General features: G+C 40.7%; 1 non-coding gene across 1 annotated transcript; it reads left to right on the top strand.

The window, feature by feature from the left end:
• Positions 1-301: 301 nt before the first annotated feature.
• LOC148568602 (small nucleolar RNA R71) lies at positions 302-409 on the top strand. The gene has a single exon (XR_015882299.1). It is a non-coding gene; the product is annotated as a small nucleolar RNA R71 (small nucleolar RNA).
• Positions 410-15,811: the final 15,402 nt, after the last annotated feature.

Here is a 15,811-nt window from a genome sequence, read left to right as displayed (position 1 = left end):
AAGGTTGAGCTTGCTGAACTTGTTGTTGATTCAATTGCATCTGCTTCAGCAAGTTGGTCATTTCACAGATACTCTGAGTTAGAGCAGCAGCCTCTCTGCTAGAGGATACTTCTGCAATGGCTTTTGAACGGCCTTGTTTCTGCCTGTGATTCCGAGTAGATTCAGCTAAGTCGCTGATCAATTGCCATGCCTCATCAGTGGTCTTGTACTTTTTCATAGACCCATTGCTAGCACTTTCCAATGTGGTCTTATCTTGGGGCCTCATGCCCTATGTGACGTAACTGAGCAACACTATCTTGTCAATCATATGGTGGGGGCATGCTTCCAGAAGATTATTGAAGCGCTCCCAGTATTCATAGAGAGTCTCAGATTCGTCCTGAACAATCATGGAAATGTCTTTCCTCAGTTTATCAGTAACTTCAGCTGGAAAGAACTTTTCCAAAAATTCTCTTCTAAGTGTATCCCAGTTGGATACAGTTGTTGCGGGTTGAGTGTAGTACCACTCTCTTGCCTTTCCCTCAAGAGAAAATGGGAAAGCTTTCAACAAAATTGAAGTTTCATCTGCACCATCACGCCTGACAGTAGAACAGGCTGCTTGAAAATCTCTCAGGTCCTTGATAGGCTCTTGAGCAGGTAAGCCATGAAACTTGGGCATCAAATTGAGCAGTGCAATCTTTATTTCAAAGTCTGTAGCCACCGCTGGGGGATGCGCTTGAAATGGTTGCATTATAAAATCAGGGGCTCCAGCCTCCTGGATAGTAACTCTCCTAGGTTCTGCCATTTTACTTGTACGTAAATCAACCGAATCAGTAGAACGGGAGTTGGTTTCTTCCTTAAATGACATTTCAGATCCGCCCTCAGAGAGGACTAACCGACACCGAGCTTGCCTTATTCATGAAATAGTTCTTTCAATCTCAGGATCGAATACTGGCAAGCTTGGATCAGGAAGTGAACGCGTCATCTGGTGAAAGAAACAAGCAGCTCATTGTAGCAAGATAAAATAAATTACAAATAAATAAATTCCAATTACTAACTTTAGCACTCTATTACAACTCCCCGGCAACGGCACCAATAATTGACGTAGCAGAAATTGGCGAATTAAGAATTGTTATGAGATATGCGTTGCAAGTATAGTTCTTAACCAACTAGAAATCCGCTTATCAATTTAGAAGGATTGTCACAAAAATTAAAATTAAAATACTGGGAGTATGAATCCCAGGTCATCTCCCAATGAGATGCAGAAAGGTGTGCTATTTTATTAATCAGATGTTTTCAAAAAGGGTTTGAGTTGAATAAACAGGAAATTAAATTGGAGAAATTAAGTAAGTTAAATAAAAGCCTTGACTGGGAGTAGATTAGTTGGAAGCCCTATTCTTGTTGAAGTACTCTCAAGATTAATTGATAATTGAAGGTTGTTCTGTTTAGTTATCCCTTACTAGGTAAGGGAAAGTCAAACAAGTTGGAATGCTGTTTCTATTCACAAGTTCCAATCCGCTTAATTGAAAAGGATTAATGTCAGTGACTAGAGAGAATTCCAACAATAAACCCAATTACAATTTTTCTTTTAAGCATCCCAACTCAAGGGTTCCTTTCAATCAACTCCCCATCAAGTTAGGAAACTACTCGCTCATTGTGAATGTAGAACTCATAACATAGGAAAGGGAATTAAAGAAAGACATGATAAATAAAACTCAAAGAAATTAATTAAAAATAAAAGTAATTCTTGTATTAATAAATTCTAAAAGAATCCAATAGTAAAATTAAGTAAATTAAAGGACATGGAAGAGTAAAGCCAAGTAAAGAAAACGAACTAGAATGACGAAGTCTTGATGAGGTAATAACTCTTCTCATTATCCCAATGCAAAGAGCAATAGAAATAAAAATCCTAAGAACTATGAATGTGTAGAGAGAAACCCTAGAGGAGGAGTAAACTAGATCTAAAAAAAACAAAAACTGTGTAGAATGAATGTTGTCCTTGGTTTCTGCATGTTCTCTGGCTCTAGTATGCTTTTCTGGGCCGAAAACTAGGTCAAAACAGGGCCCAAAATTGCCCCCAGCGAATTCTGCAGATTATGCAGATCGCGCACGTCACGCAATCGCGTCATTCATGCGGACGCGTCATTCGGCGTTTTGCTTTGCCACGCGGGCGCGTCGTCCACGCCTCCGCGTCACTTGTGCTATTCCAATCCGTGCGGTCGCGTGAGCCATGCGGCCGCGTCGCTGCGATTTCCTCTCTTTCGCGCGGTCGCGTGAGCCATGCGGCCGCATCACTTCTCGCTGATCATCTCCTTAATTTCTTGTGTTCCTTCCATTTTTGCAAGCTCCCTTTCCAATATCCGACTCATTCATGCCCTATAAAGCCTGAAACACTTAACACACAGATCACGGTATCGAATGGAATAAAGGAGAATTAAAATAAATAATTAAAAGTCTCTAGGAAGCAAGTTTTTAAGCATGTAATAATTTCAGGAAGGAAGTATAAATGCATGCTAATCATATGAATAAGTGGGTAAAGATCATGATAAAACCACACAATTAAGCACATTATAAACCATAAAATAGTGGTTTATCAGATAATCAGGAAATTACCTCGAAAGAGGAGGATAGTAAACCAGAGGAAGAAGATGATGAATTTGAATAGAATATATGTACATATAGTTCTGTGATATGTATTTCTTTAAGAAAATTTGCGGAGAATGTAATATAGGTAGCTTTGTTTCAGATATTTCAATTCCAAGTCATTCTGTATCTTGAATTTAAATTTTTGATATTTCACATTAGGTTTAAGGCACTATTTTAATTATTAATTATTAGGGGTACATTATAGACGGATGGGAAAAATATATTTTAAAAGATAAAAAGACTACCGTCGGAACTACCATCGAAATATTCCAACGGTAACAGCCCAACCATTTTTCAAAAAAAAAAAATTTAAAATCGTTTTCGTCGGATTAATCCGACGATAAGTTGGCGGGTAATGTATGATTTGGCGCCAACGATACCATTGGAAAAATTCTGCCGATAACGTTCATCATAATTCATTTTCATACTCATTATATTCTATCACAAAATTCGACGATAGTTACTGTCAAAAAAAAAATATGACGATAACTATTTACCGGCGAAGTTTATACCGTCTGATTCATTCCGATAGTAAATTTGACGGTAATTTAATTACCATTGGATTTTAATTATTTTTTCGATGGTAAATCTGATAGTACTCATCATTTTTCTTGTATTGTATGAGTGGAAAAACATGTGACTAGGATGAATTCTTGGAGGACAATTATCAAAAGTGGTAATTATTTGATCACTTATTTTTACTGTATCAAAAGTCGTAATTATACCACTATGGGAGATACTGGTATCATATATTATTTCAGCTCCAAAATATCTCTAAAATATTATGGTGAAGTTAAACAGAATAAAGAATATTCGTAAAAGTTTATTATCGGTTGAATTTGGACCCAGTAGTTAAATGTCATCATTAAGAAGTATTTTCTGTCTTATATAAAAGTTAATATTTTAACGGGAACTTTTTTTATTTTTGATGTGGGTCCGTCTTGTTAGAAAGAAGTGAATCGTGATTCTCGAATTTTGCAAATTCTCATAATAGAAATTCCAAAAAATCATTCTATGAAAAATTGGGTTCTTACATTCTACCCTACTTAAAAAATATTTTGCGCTCAAAATTTTAGTTACTTGAGAATAGATGCAAAAACATCTATCCTCATGATAGTCTCTAGTTCCCACGTGTACTCTTCTATTTCATCTCTTTCACAGGCTACCTTAACTAAGGGAACCATCTTGCTTCTCATCTGTTTAACACTCTAATCGACAATCCTTACTGGTGGTACTTGGAATGTCGAGTCATTCTGTAACTGTACTGTCTCAGGCTCTAAAATATGACTCTCATCAGGATTATACTTCCTAAGTTGGGAGACAAAGAATACATCGTAAAGATTTGACTGATACGGAGGAAGAGCTATATGGTATGCAAGTGGTCCGACTCTCTTGAGGATCTGGAAAGGACCTATGAATCTAGGGTTTAGCTTTTTAGTCCTGAGACTACGACTTACACTGGTAGTGGGTGTAACTTTTAGGAAAACATGACCACTCTCATCGAACTCTAAGGGTTTCCTTCTCTCATCGACCTACACTGGTTTTCTTGAACTAGTTCCAGCTCCGAAACACTTGACTCGCCTTGCTCATACCAACATAAAGGTGACTGACTCTTACATCCGTAGAGAGCTTCATATGGTGTCATCCTGATATTTGCATGATAACTGTTATTGTAAGCAAACTCTAATAACGGCAAGTACCTATCCCAACTATCCCTCTAGTCCAAAGCACAAGATCTCAATATATCTTCTAAGGTTTAAATGGTTTGTTTTGATTGACCGTCTGTCTGAGGATAATATACGGTACTCATGTACAAACAGGTCCTAAATAGCTTCTGAAACACTCCCTAAAACTTTAAAGTGAAATGTGGGTCTCTGTCTACCACGATATTGGAGGGTACACCATGTAATCTTACCCGAAAGTAGAGCTAGCTATTTTTTCCAAGGAGTAATTTGTTCGGATAGGAAAGAAATGTGCTGACTTAGTCAATCTATCCAAAATTACCCATATCGCATCATACCCCAAAGCAGTCCTCGGCAATCCTATGACGAAGTCCATGGTAATCACTTCCCATTTTTATAATGGCACTTTGAGAGGCTAAAGAGTCCTTGATGGCTTCAGAAGTTCAATCTTAACTTTCTGGCAAGTGAGGCATTTTAAAATGAATGCTGCTACATCCTTCTTCATTCTTGGCCACCAGAACATCCTGCTACATCCTTTGTCAAAATCTCTCATAGAAAAACTTCGTCGTTCGGCACATATATCCTATCCTTATACCTCTGATAAACCACTATTTTATGATTTATCTTGTGCTCAATTGAGTGTTTTTATCAATTCTTCACCCACTTATTCATAAGAATTGCATGGTTTTAAAATTCCTTCCTTATTCTATGATATATGTGAAAACATGTTTCCTATGCCTTAAAAATATTAATTTTAATTATCCTTTATTACCATTTGATGCCGTGATCTGTGTGTTAGGTATTTTCAGGCTTCATAGGGCAGGAATGGCTTAGAGGACAGAAAGGAAACATGCAAAAATGGAAGAAACGTGCAAAATGGAGTTTTGAAGAAAATGGCAGCGACGCGCACGCATGGACGACGCGGATGCGTGCCTGGCGCAGAGCACAAATGATGCGTACGTGTGAGTGACGCATACGTGTGGCAAGGAAAATCTCCAATGACGCGCACGCGTGACCCACACGCACGCGTGACGGACGCCACGTGCAGAAAATTGCAGAAAATGCCCCCAGCGATTTCTGGACTCTTTTTCGGCCCAAATCCAACCCCAAAAACACATAATAGAGGCTGGAGAATGAGGGAATCAAATCATTCATTCAATGAACATTCAAAATACACAATTTTAGGTTTTAGATGTAGTTTTAGAGGGAAAGAGGCTCTCTCCTCTCTCTTAGGTTTTAGAATTAGGATTTTTCTTAGAGTATGGTTATTTCTTCAATCCAGGTTCAATGTTCCTTTACTTTAGTTTCTCTTCTACCTTTATTCATTCTAATACTTTATTTGATTACTTGATGTTGCCAATTTGGTTTATGAATTCCTATGTTTAATTTGATTTTCCATTTAATATAAATTGAGGTATTTCAGATTTAAGATTGTTTTCTTCCATTTATGATATAAATAATTTAGATTTTTCTCCTTTTGGCTTTGGTTGAGTAATTGGTGACACTTGAGTTGTCAAACTCAGCTGTTGATTGAAAATTGAAAATTGCTTATTAATTTGGATCCCTCTAAAGCTAGTCTTTCCACAGGAGTAGACTAGGACTTGAGGAATCAAATTGATTAGTCCACTTGACTTTCCTTTATTTAGTAAGGGTTAACTAAGTGGGAGCAATAACAATTCTCATCACACCTGATAAGGATAACTAAGATAGGATTTCCAGTTCTCATACCTTGCCAAGAGTTTTTCTAATTATTAATTTATTTTTTTCTTGCCATTTAAATTACTTGTTCCCTATTTCAAAAACCCAATGATACTTTTCCATAACAATAATAAATCATACTACCCTGCAATTCCTTGAGAGACGACCCGAGGTTCAAATACTTCAGTTATAACTTTTATTGGGTTTGGTTATTTGTGACAACCAAACTTTTGTATGAAAGGATTCTCTGCTGGTTTAGAAACAATACTTGCAACGCGATTATTTTTATAAAATTCTTTACTAGCGGAAAGTCTGGTTCGTCAAAATGGCGCTGTTAACGGGGAATTGCAAACGTGTGCCTTATTATTGGTTATTGTAAATATTTTATTTTGCTTGTTTATTTGTTTCTGTTTTTATTTTTGTATTTAATTTTTATTAGCTACTATGAGCTCTCACCCCCGTTGCTTTGAGTTTGGTTCTAATGTTGTTGAAAGGAATAGAAGCTATAACAAGAACATGCATCAAGGTCAAAACAATCACAGATGGAAGGAGCAACGAGGATCTAATCAACCCTTTCGGTAACAACACTTTCCAAAGTACCAGGGACAACGACCATTCTACGATGCATACCCAAACAATAGTTATGGTGGACCCTTTCGTGACAAACCACCTCCACCAAATTACTATGGTCAAGAACCATTCTGAGGTGCATACCAAGATGATCGATACGGTGGACTCCCTTGTAGTTACCAACAAGCCCCATCATATGCCTATAAACTACCTCCTCAACATAGCATTGAACCACCATACTCACAAGCCAACCACAACCATTCACCTCCATATGACCCTAATCCATATCCACCACAATCCTAATCCAATTATTTCCAAGAACCACAACTCCCATATGCACCATATCCATGTCCATCGAACCAAGAATCACAGGATCGTCTCAAGGACACAGTGAACCAATTTCATGCAACCCTTCATCAATTGGAGCAAGCGATAAATCGATTAGCCCCCAGTACGAAGGAGACACTAGAAGCTCCGGTGGACAGTAAAGAGCATAACTTTGTACTGGAACAAGTAGAGGAAGCTAAAATTATCGAAGAAGAAGAATTAGTTGAAGACTTAGGAGACGCCGAACTTCCATGGGAATCGAGAATTGTAGAGAATCCCGCCAAGATATTTGCAACTGATGCTAAGAAAGATAATGCACAACCCCCAAAGCATGTATCTTATGAAGAACTGGACGGAACAGATCAAGAAGCAATTTTTCTTGGTAATGATGATCATAAATCAAGCTCTCCTAACGATGACCTCGCAGTCATAATTGAACTCCTTGAGTTAGAAGAATCTTCCCCAAGTGAATATGAGGATGATGTGGAGGTAGACTTTTCTCAACCTCCAACTTATGACTTGAGTGATGAGGAAGAAATTGAAGACTTTGATCAAGACGAGGTTGCAATTGAAGAGATTTGTCAGGAAATGGAAGAATTCACAGAGGAGTACAAGGAAGTGGAGCTTGAAGAACCACTGGAAACACCTCTCCCAAGGCCATTACCACCCAATACAAACTTCAAGTGGGTAAAATCCTTAGCGTTTATCTTTACCTTTCAACTTGAATATGGTTTGCTTGAAACCAATGGCCAACTTAAAGCTCTTTGTGGCTTTAAGAGTACAAGGGAAATGGTTAGTAATAGGAGCTGGCATCCAAAGTTCAATACGGTTCCATGCTCTAAATGGAAGTGCAAGGATTGGTATAGAGCTCGATTGAATGAATTTCAGAAGAAGTTTGGATATCTCAGTGGAAATTTGGGTTGTGTACCGCCCGGTTGGAATAATGAAGATAGAAGTGAAGACGGGCACAAAAGCAAGGTTTGGGATCCTGGAATTTATCATGAAAATCAATACTCCTAGAGCCTGAAAACCTGCTTTAACTCGCTCAAAGGCTTTACGTGCTTAGTACGGGACCCCGGAGGCTATTGGAATTGCAAACGTTGGTGGAGATTTCTGGATGAGTTCAAGCACAAGCCACCATAACAGGGAGCTCAACAGATGTCCAACTTAAGGACTTTAACTAAAAGTGCTAGGTGGGAGACAACCCACCGCGGTATGATCATTCCTTTTTCAATTTTAATTTTATTTCGTTTTGTTTGTTTTTAGTTTCATTTTATTTTATTTTATCTTATTTTCCCTAAATTCATTCATAACATCCGCATCAGCATCTGCATCTTGCATTCTGCATATCCAAAAAAAAAATCACACCACGCGTGCGCATGGGCCACGCGTGGGCGTCGATTTTAAATCAACGTCGCCATCCAACGCCCAGAAAGTTGGGCTGGAATCATGATGCTGGTATGCGTTAGGCATAATTTGGGCCACACGTATGCGTCAACGACGCGTACGCGTCATTTTCATTTACACACACCACGCGTAAGCGTGGGCAACGCATACGCGTCACGTGAAAATTTTGCCTCCCCTAATTGAAACAGAGAGTTGCGCCAATACGACGCTGGAATTGTGCGTTTAGCACATATCTAGTCGACGCATACGCGTGTCTCACGCGTACGCGTCATTTTCCTTATCCCTCATTCACACGTTCGCGTCAATGACGCTTTCTCGTCGTTGCACTTCTGCCCCAGCCACGCTCTCGCGTGATCCACGCGTCTGCATGGATTTGAAATCACTTAACCCCCCCCCCCGACGCGAAACCCTAACCCCAGCGTCACTTTTCCCCCCTCCCCAACGTTCCACCCCCATCTCTCTCTTCTCCCCCAACCTCCTACTGCCACCGCCGCCCAGCCTGCCGCAGCGCCGCCGTCGCCACCCCTCGCCGCACCGCCCTTAGCCCCCCCCCTTTTCCCCCTTCTCTTCCTCTCTTTTCCTCCTCCTTCCCCCTCTCGCACCACCACTGCCCCTGCCCTGTCACCGCCTAGCCCGCCGTAGGGCCACCGTCGACGCGCTCTGCGGCCGTACCACCCCCTTCCCCTCCTTCTTTTCCTCCCTTCTCTTCCCCTCCCTCTTACACCCCCTGCCACCACCGAGGGACTTCCAATGCCATCGTGCCGCTTCCCAGCGCCGCCGTTGGTGCCAGGGCATTTTGTCCAGTTTCACTGACCTATTCTTTATGGTTTTAAGGTAGTTTCATGCATTTTCTTAGAAAATAAGCAAGTTTTGGGTAAATAATCACTTACGTCTTGATTCAAGCACACATTGTGAATTTTACATGATTTCATGAGAATTACGCATGAATTGAATGACAAATTGGATGATGCATGTCTCATAACTTGGACTAGAGCTTTGATGCACTTTATTGCTTGATTTCAGGACAAAGGAAGCAAGGAAGAACCACGTTAGCAGCCACGTTAGTCTAACTAACGTGACCTCTAACGTGGAAAGGGAGCTAGCTTGCAACGTTAATGAGAAAAGTAATCGCCAATAACGTCCTCGAAGCCATCACAGCCCACGTTAATTGCCACGTTAACTACATTAACGTGGTAGTTAACGTGGAAGAAGAAAATGAAGCCAACGTTAGTGACACTCACCTTTGTCACTAACGTTGGACCAAGCTCATATTGGCCACGTTAAGAGCCACGTTAACTCAGCTAACGTGGACTCTAACGTGGGGAAACAAAAGAATGACCAACGTTAGTGACACTCACCTTTGTCACTAACGTTGAGCTAAGCCACTTTGAGCCACGTTAGCTGCCACGTTAACTCAGTTAACGTGGACTCTAACGTGAAGGGAGCAAAGAATCGCCAACGTTAGTGACACTCACCTTTGTCACTAATGTTGGGATGAGCCACTATGAGCCACGTTAGCTCCCACGTTAACTACATTAACGTGCAAGCTAACGTGAGTAAAAGGGATGATGAGCCAACGTTAGTGACACTCACCTTTGTCACTAACGTTGGAGATGGCTAGCAATACCACGTTAAAAGCCACGTTAACCTAGTTAACATGAACTCTAACGTGGGAAGTAGGGGCATTTTGGAACGTTAGTGACAAAGGTAAGTGTCACTAACGTTCTCGAAGATGTGGCAAGCCCACGTTAAAGGTCACGTTAGCCACACTAACGTGAACTCTAACGTAGGGAGAAAGGAGGATTCTCAACGTTATTGGAAAAAGTAAGTCCCAATAACGTGTGCGAAGGACCAAGAGGCAACGTTAGTGGTCACGTTGGTGCCACTAATGTTGAAGTTAACGTGGACCATTCTTGGGTTAGAAATGTTAGTGAAAAAGGTGATTGTCACTAACGTTCTCGAACCCACACTTTCACTTAACGTTAACGCCACTAACGTCCTAAGCTAGAATCCGTGCCTACTTCACACTTTCTCTCTGCAAGTAAAGCTAAGCCCACTGAAGAAGATAACTACTTAAACTCAAGATCCAAAGGCCCATATCCAAGACTCGAAGAGCCAACTAGAAGATCAGAAGCATAGTATAAACAGGGAGAGCTTTGAACTAGAAAGGAGCTTTTGGCATTATTAGAATTACTCTCTGTATTTTATTTTCTCTGCAACTTTTAGTTTAATTCTCAGAATGTACTCTCCATCTATGCTTTTCATTCCTAGAGCTATGAATAACTAAACCCCTTTCATTGGGTTAGGGAGCTCTGTTGTAATTTGATGGATCAATAATAGTTTTCATTATCCTTCTTCTCTCTTTTCTCTTGATTTTACTAGAAAGCTTTCAATATTCATCCAATTGAGTAGTTATCTTGGAAAAGAAGTTATTCATACTTGGATCTCTTCTGAACCTTGGAAGAGGAATGAAGAGATCATGCTAGAATTGCTTTCTCATGTTGGACCAAATTGGGGTTTGGGCGGATATGGTGACATATAATTCTCCCAATACTTTGATTTGGAAATACATGTGGTATAATCAGTGACCACACTTCATCTCTTCTCATGAGAAATTAGACCAAAGAATTGGCTATTGATCTGATTTGAGAGATTGAATTACCAAGGAATTGGAATTCAATCACTTAAGATTGCCAAGGAGATCAATGAATGCATTGATTGAGGAAGAGATGAAAATGAACTTGATCCGGAGAATGCAACATCTCCTAAGCCCAATGAACTCCCCATTTCTGATCTTACCCATCCTCTTTACTTTCTGCTATTTACTTTCATGTTAAACTCCCCTTCCCCATTTAAGATTCTGCAATTTACCTTCCGTCATTTATTTTCTGCAATTTACTTTCCCGCCATTTAATTTCCTGTAATTCTCAACCCAATTTCTGCTTAGCTCAACTAGAACATTCTTCCAATTAAAGTTTCTTGCCCAATCAATCCCTGTGGGATTCGACCTCACTCTATTGTGAGTTTTTACTTGACGACAATTCGGTATACTTGCCAAGGGAGATTTGTTAAAGGACAAGTTTCCGTGCATCAAGTTTATGGCGCCGTTTCCGGGGATTGATTTTGTATCAACAATGATTAAATTGGTGCATAACTAGATTGAGCATTTGTTTTTATTTTGTTTAATTTAAGTTCATTTGAGTAATTTACTTTCTGTTTAGCTATTTTCTTCCCTTTCCCCTACCCATTTTCTTAGTTGTTTACAATTCAGTCACTAACCCACTAACTGTTTGATATATTGCATCGCTCACACTGACAGCATTTATGTAAAAATTACTGTCTGCATCTATCTCTCTTGCTTGTGCCGTGTTGGTTGTATGACAGGTAGAAGAAGCGGGGCTTCAACTTCCTTTGATTCTGAACCTGAGAGGACCTTTCTTAGATTAAGGAGGGAAGCAAGAGGAAAGAGAGTAGTTGGTGCTGAGAAAGAGGAAGAGTACTTTGAACCAGATATGGATGAGAATATGGAGAACCATCATGAAGAAGAGGCTCACAACCATGGCCGAGAAGGTCCAGCACATCAGGCTAGGCAAAGAGAAGAGTTCTGGGTTCTTACATCAATCCAAACCCAGGAAACTGTGGAAGTAGCATCCAAAGGCCAACCATACATGCCAACAACTTTGAACTAAAGCCACAACTCATCACCCTTGTTCAGAACAATTGTTCATTCGGAGGAAGTGTCCAAGAAGACCCCAATCAACATCTAACTACCTTCCTGAGGATATGCGATACTGTGAAGTCTAATGGTGCTCATCCTGACACTTATAGACTACTTCTGTTTCCCTTCTCACTCAAGGACAAAGCATCTAAATGGCTGGAATCCTTCCCAAAGGAGAGTTTAGCAACCTGGGAAGATGTGGTGAATAAGTTCTTGGCAAGATTCTATCCTCCTCAACGGATCAACAGGTTGAGAGCTGAGGTACAAACATTCAGGCAGCAGGATGGTGAGACTCTATATGAAGCACGGGAGAGGTTTAAGGACCTGACAAGAAGATGCCCGCCAGATATGTTCAATGAATGGGTGCAGTTGCACATTTTCTATGAAGGCCTTTCGTATGAATCAAAGAAGGCAGTAGACCATTCATCCGGGGGATCTCTGAACAAGAAGAAGACCATTGAAGAAGCCATAGATGTCATTGAGACTGTAGCAGAGAATGACTACTTCTATGCTTCTGAAAGAGGCAACACTAGAGGAGTGATGGAGCTGAACAATATGGATGCACTGCTAGCTCAAAACAAGATGATTACTAAGCAATTAGCTGACCTCACCAAGAAGATGGAGAGGAATCAAGTAGCAGCAATCTCCACTTCAGCAGCAACCCAAGAAGGAGTGAATGAAGAAACAGAGGGTGATCAGGAACAAGCCAACTACATTGGGAATTCACCTAGGTAGCATCATGACCCATACTCCAAAACATATAATCCTGGTTGGAGGAACCACCCAAACTTTGGGTGGGGAAATCAACAGGATCAAGGCCAAGATCAGAGACGCCACAACCCCAGCAACAATGCAACTCACCAACATTCCACACAGAGATCATATCAGCACCCACCTAACATCACACCTCAACATCCATACCAAAGGCAAAATGGCCCTTCTCACCCCTCCAATCTCAACTCACCATCATCTAAAGATAGACTCTCCAGGATTGAAACCCTACTTGAAGGCATGTGCAAGGAAATTCAAGATAACAAGGTGTTCAAAGAGGAGGTGCGAGCCAATATCAAGAATCAGGGAGACACCATCAAGAGTCTGGAATTTCAAGTGGGATACCTATCTGAGAAGATTCCCAAACCTATTGATAGCTTTCCAAGTGACACAGAGAAAAATCCGAGAGGTAAAGCAAAGAAAGTCAGATGGGAAGATTGCAAGATGGTTACTATAAGTGATAAGGAGACTGAGGAAGAGCTGAACAAACCATCAGAACAATCTGAAGATACATCAGCAGGAAAGCAGGAAGAGAATCCTCATGAAACCACGATTACGCAGAAAGAGTTGCTGAGGCTCTATGCACCCTTTCCCCAATTACTAAATGGTGGTGTAGAGAAGAGAATATACTCAAGGTTTCTTGACATATTTGCATCCCTCCATGTAAACATACCATTCATCAAGGCTCTCCAACAAATGCCCTCATACATCAAGTATATGAAGGAGCTGCTGACCAGGAAAAGCTCACTCAAGGGAGGACAAATCATAGTGATGAACAAGGAGTGCAGTGCTCTCATTCAACCAGAGCTGCCTACAAAAAGGAAGGACCCAGGGAGTTTTCACATCTCCTGTGCCATAGGAGAAACAATGTTTGACAAAGGACTCTGTGATCTGGGAGCAAGCATCAACTTAATGCCTTTATCCCTTATGAAGAGGCTGCAAATCAATGAGCTGATGCCCACAGACGTAGCCATCAGGCTGGTGGACAAAACTCAAAAATAAGCAATTGGAGTGGTTGAAAATGTGCTGGTGAAGGTTGGGAACTACTTCCTTCCCACAGACTTTGTCATACTGAAAATGGAAGAAAGTCACCTTCACCCAATCATATTGGGAAGACCATTCTTAGCTACAGCCAGAGTGCTCATAGATGTGGAGCGAGGAGAGCTAATACTAAGGATACATGACGAACAACTCACCTTCAACGTCTTCAAACCCTCACAAGAAGCAAGCCAGGAAGGCAAGGAACTAAGGGCAGAGCATGACAGAGCAATGGTGGAAGAAAAAAGCATTGAAGCACAAGCTGTACACCCTGGAATTCCTTTGGGTGATGAACAAGAGAATCAGCAGCTGTCATAGCTAAAGGAAACTCAAGTGGAGCCAAAACCACCAGAATCATATGAGACCAGCAACAAAATCTCCCTAGGGAAAGAGACCACAAAGAGCAGGATAACAGCAAAAGAAACAAAGAAGAAAGTACCAAGGAGATGGAGGAATAAAAAGATCCCTACAGAAGATTTCTCTCCAGGGGATAAAGTGATCTCAGCTTACTTCCTAGATATCCCACCTCATCTCCCCACCATCCCATCTCAGTTACCTAAGGTTTTCACCATCAACAAAGTTCTCTCCCTAGAACATGTGGAGATCATTGATGAAGCCAATGGATATAGGTTTACTACAAGAGGGGAAGATCTGAAGCATTACCAACCACCATGACAAAGGCAGAACGTCAAGCTAGTGACGCTAAAGAAGCGCTTCATGGGAGGCAACCCATGTTTTACATGCTTTTAAAAGTAGTTAATAAAGCAAGGTTCAGGGATTTCAACTCAACTTGACATGCACTTGAATGAATCCTTTTGTGCAACATATAGTGAGGAACAAGTTTGGTGTTCAAGGCACACTAAGAGAACATAAATGTAACCCATATCATGTCACTCTTAGGGGCCTTGAACAAATCTTTTACACCACATGGCACCAAACTAAGTTTGGTGTTGCCAATGTTGCATACATGGATGTTGAGTTAGTCAGTTGGTGTGCACTCATGAACAGCACTTAGTAGTTAGAAACAAAAACTTTAAAAAGTAGTTATTCTTTTAATTTTGCCGCCACTTTCCACAAGTTTTCTTTTAATCACATTTCTTTTATTTTGTAGGAGAATTGATGGGACAGTTGAAGGGTTCGGCTACCACAAAAGGATAGGACTATACACGTGTCTCCAAGGGGATTGCATTGGGAATTGTTGCCATGCAACATTGGAAAAAGAACAAGCTTGGAAACTGAACCAACACCATCATAAAGTTGATGATCCTTGTGCTCATCCCATGCTAAACCCCATCCGTCCATCACACAACCACCCCATCAATCCACACCTTCTATTCACTCACCACTTCTCTATATAAGTGGTTCTTAGTTCATAACCCTTCCACATTCCAATTCCCATTCCTTATACTCCACACCTCTGGAAATCAAATCCCTTCACTACACCCAATCTTAACCCAACCGAATTCCCTTATCTATCCATACCTTCCACCACCTTCACACATCAACTCCTACTCATGGCATCATCAAGCTCCAAGAGGCAAAAGAGGAAGGAACCGGTGGAGAGCATTCCTTTTGATGAAGGAAAGTTCAAAACTGCATTCCATGACCGTGAATTTGAACGGATAAAGCTCAAGAAGATATTGCCTGAGTTAACATTCCAATTCAACGAAGATGAATGCCCACAGATTCGAGAGAAGATCGAACAAAGGGGTTGGCAAAGGCTCACGAACCTAGAAGCAAAGATAAATGCAAACCTCATCAAAGAATTCTATGCAAATGTGGTCAGAGAAGACAAAACCAAGGCCCCCACCTTCAAAAGTTACGTGAGAGGAACAGAGGTGGACTTCAGCCCCAATGCCATAACAAGGGTTCTTCAGCTGAAATCACCACATTTTGATGAGCCCAGTTATCATGTGAGAATAAGTAATGGCCCCGACAATGATGAACTTGAAGAAATTGTGAATGATATGTGTGTTAT

Source organism: Arachis ipaensis, chromosome B4 (genome assembly GCF_059453495.1).
Source record: "Arachis ipaensis isolate K30076 ecotype BB chromosome B4, ASM5945349v1, whole genome shotgun sequence".
NCBI lineage: Eukaryota > Viridiplantae > Streptophyta > Magnoliopsida > Fabales > Fabaceae > Arachis > Arachis ipaensis.
This window is presented reverse-complemented; position numbering and strand designations above follow the sequence as displayed.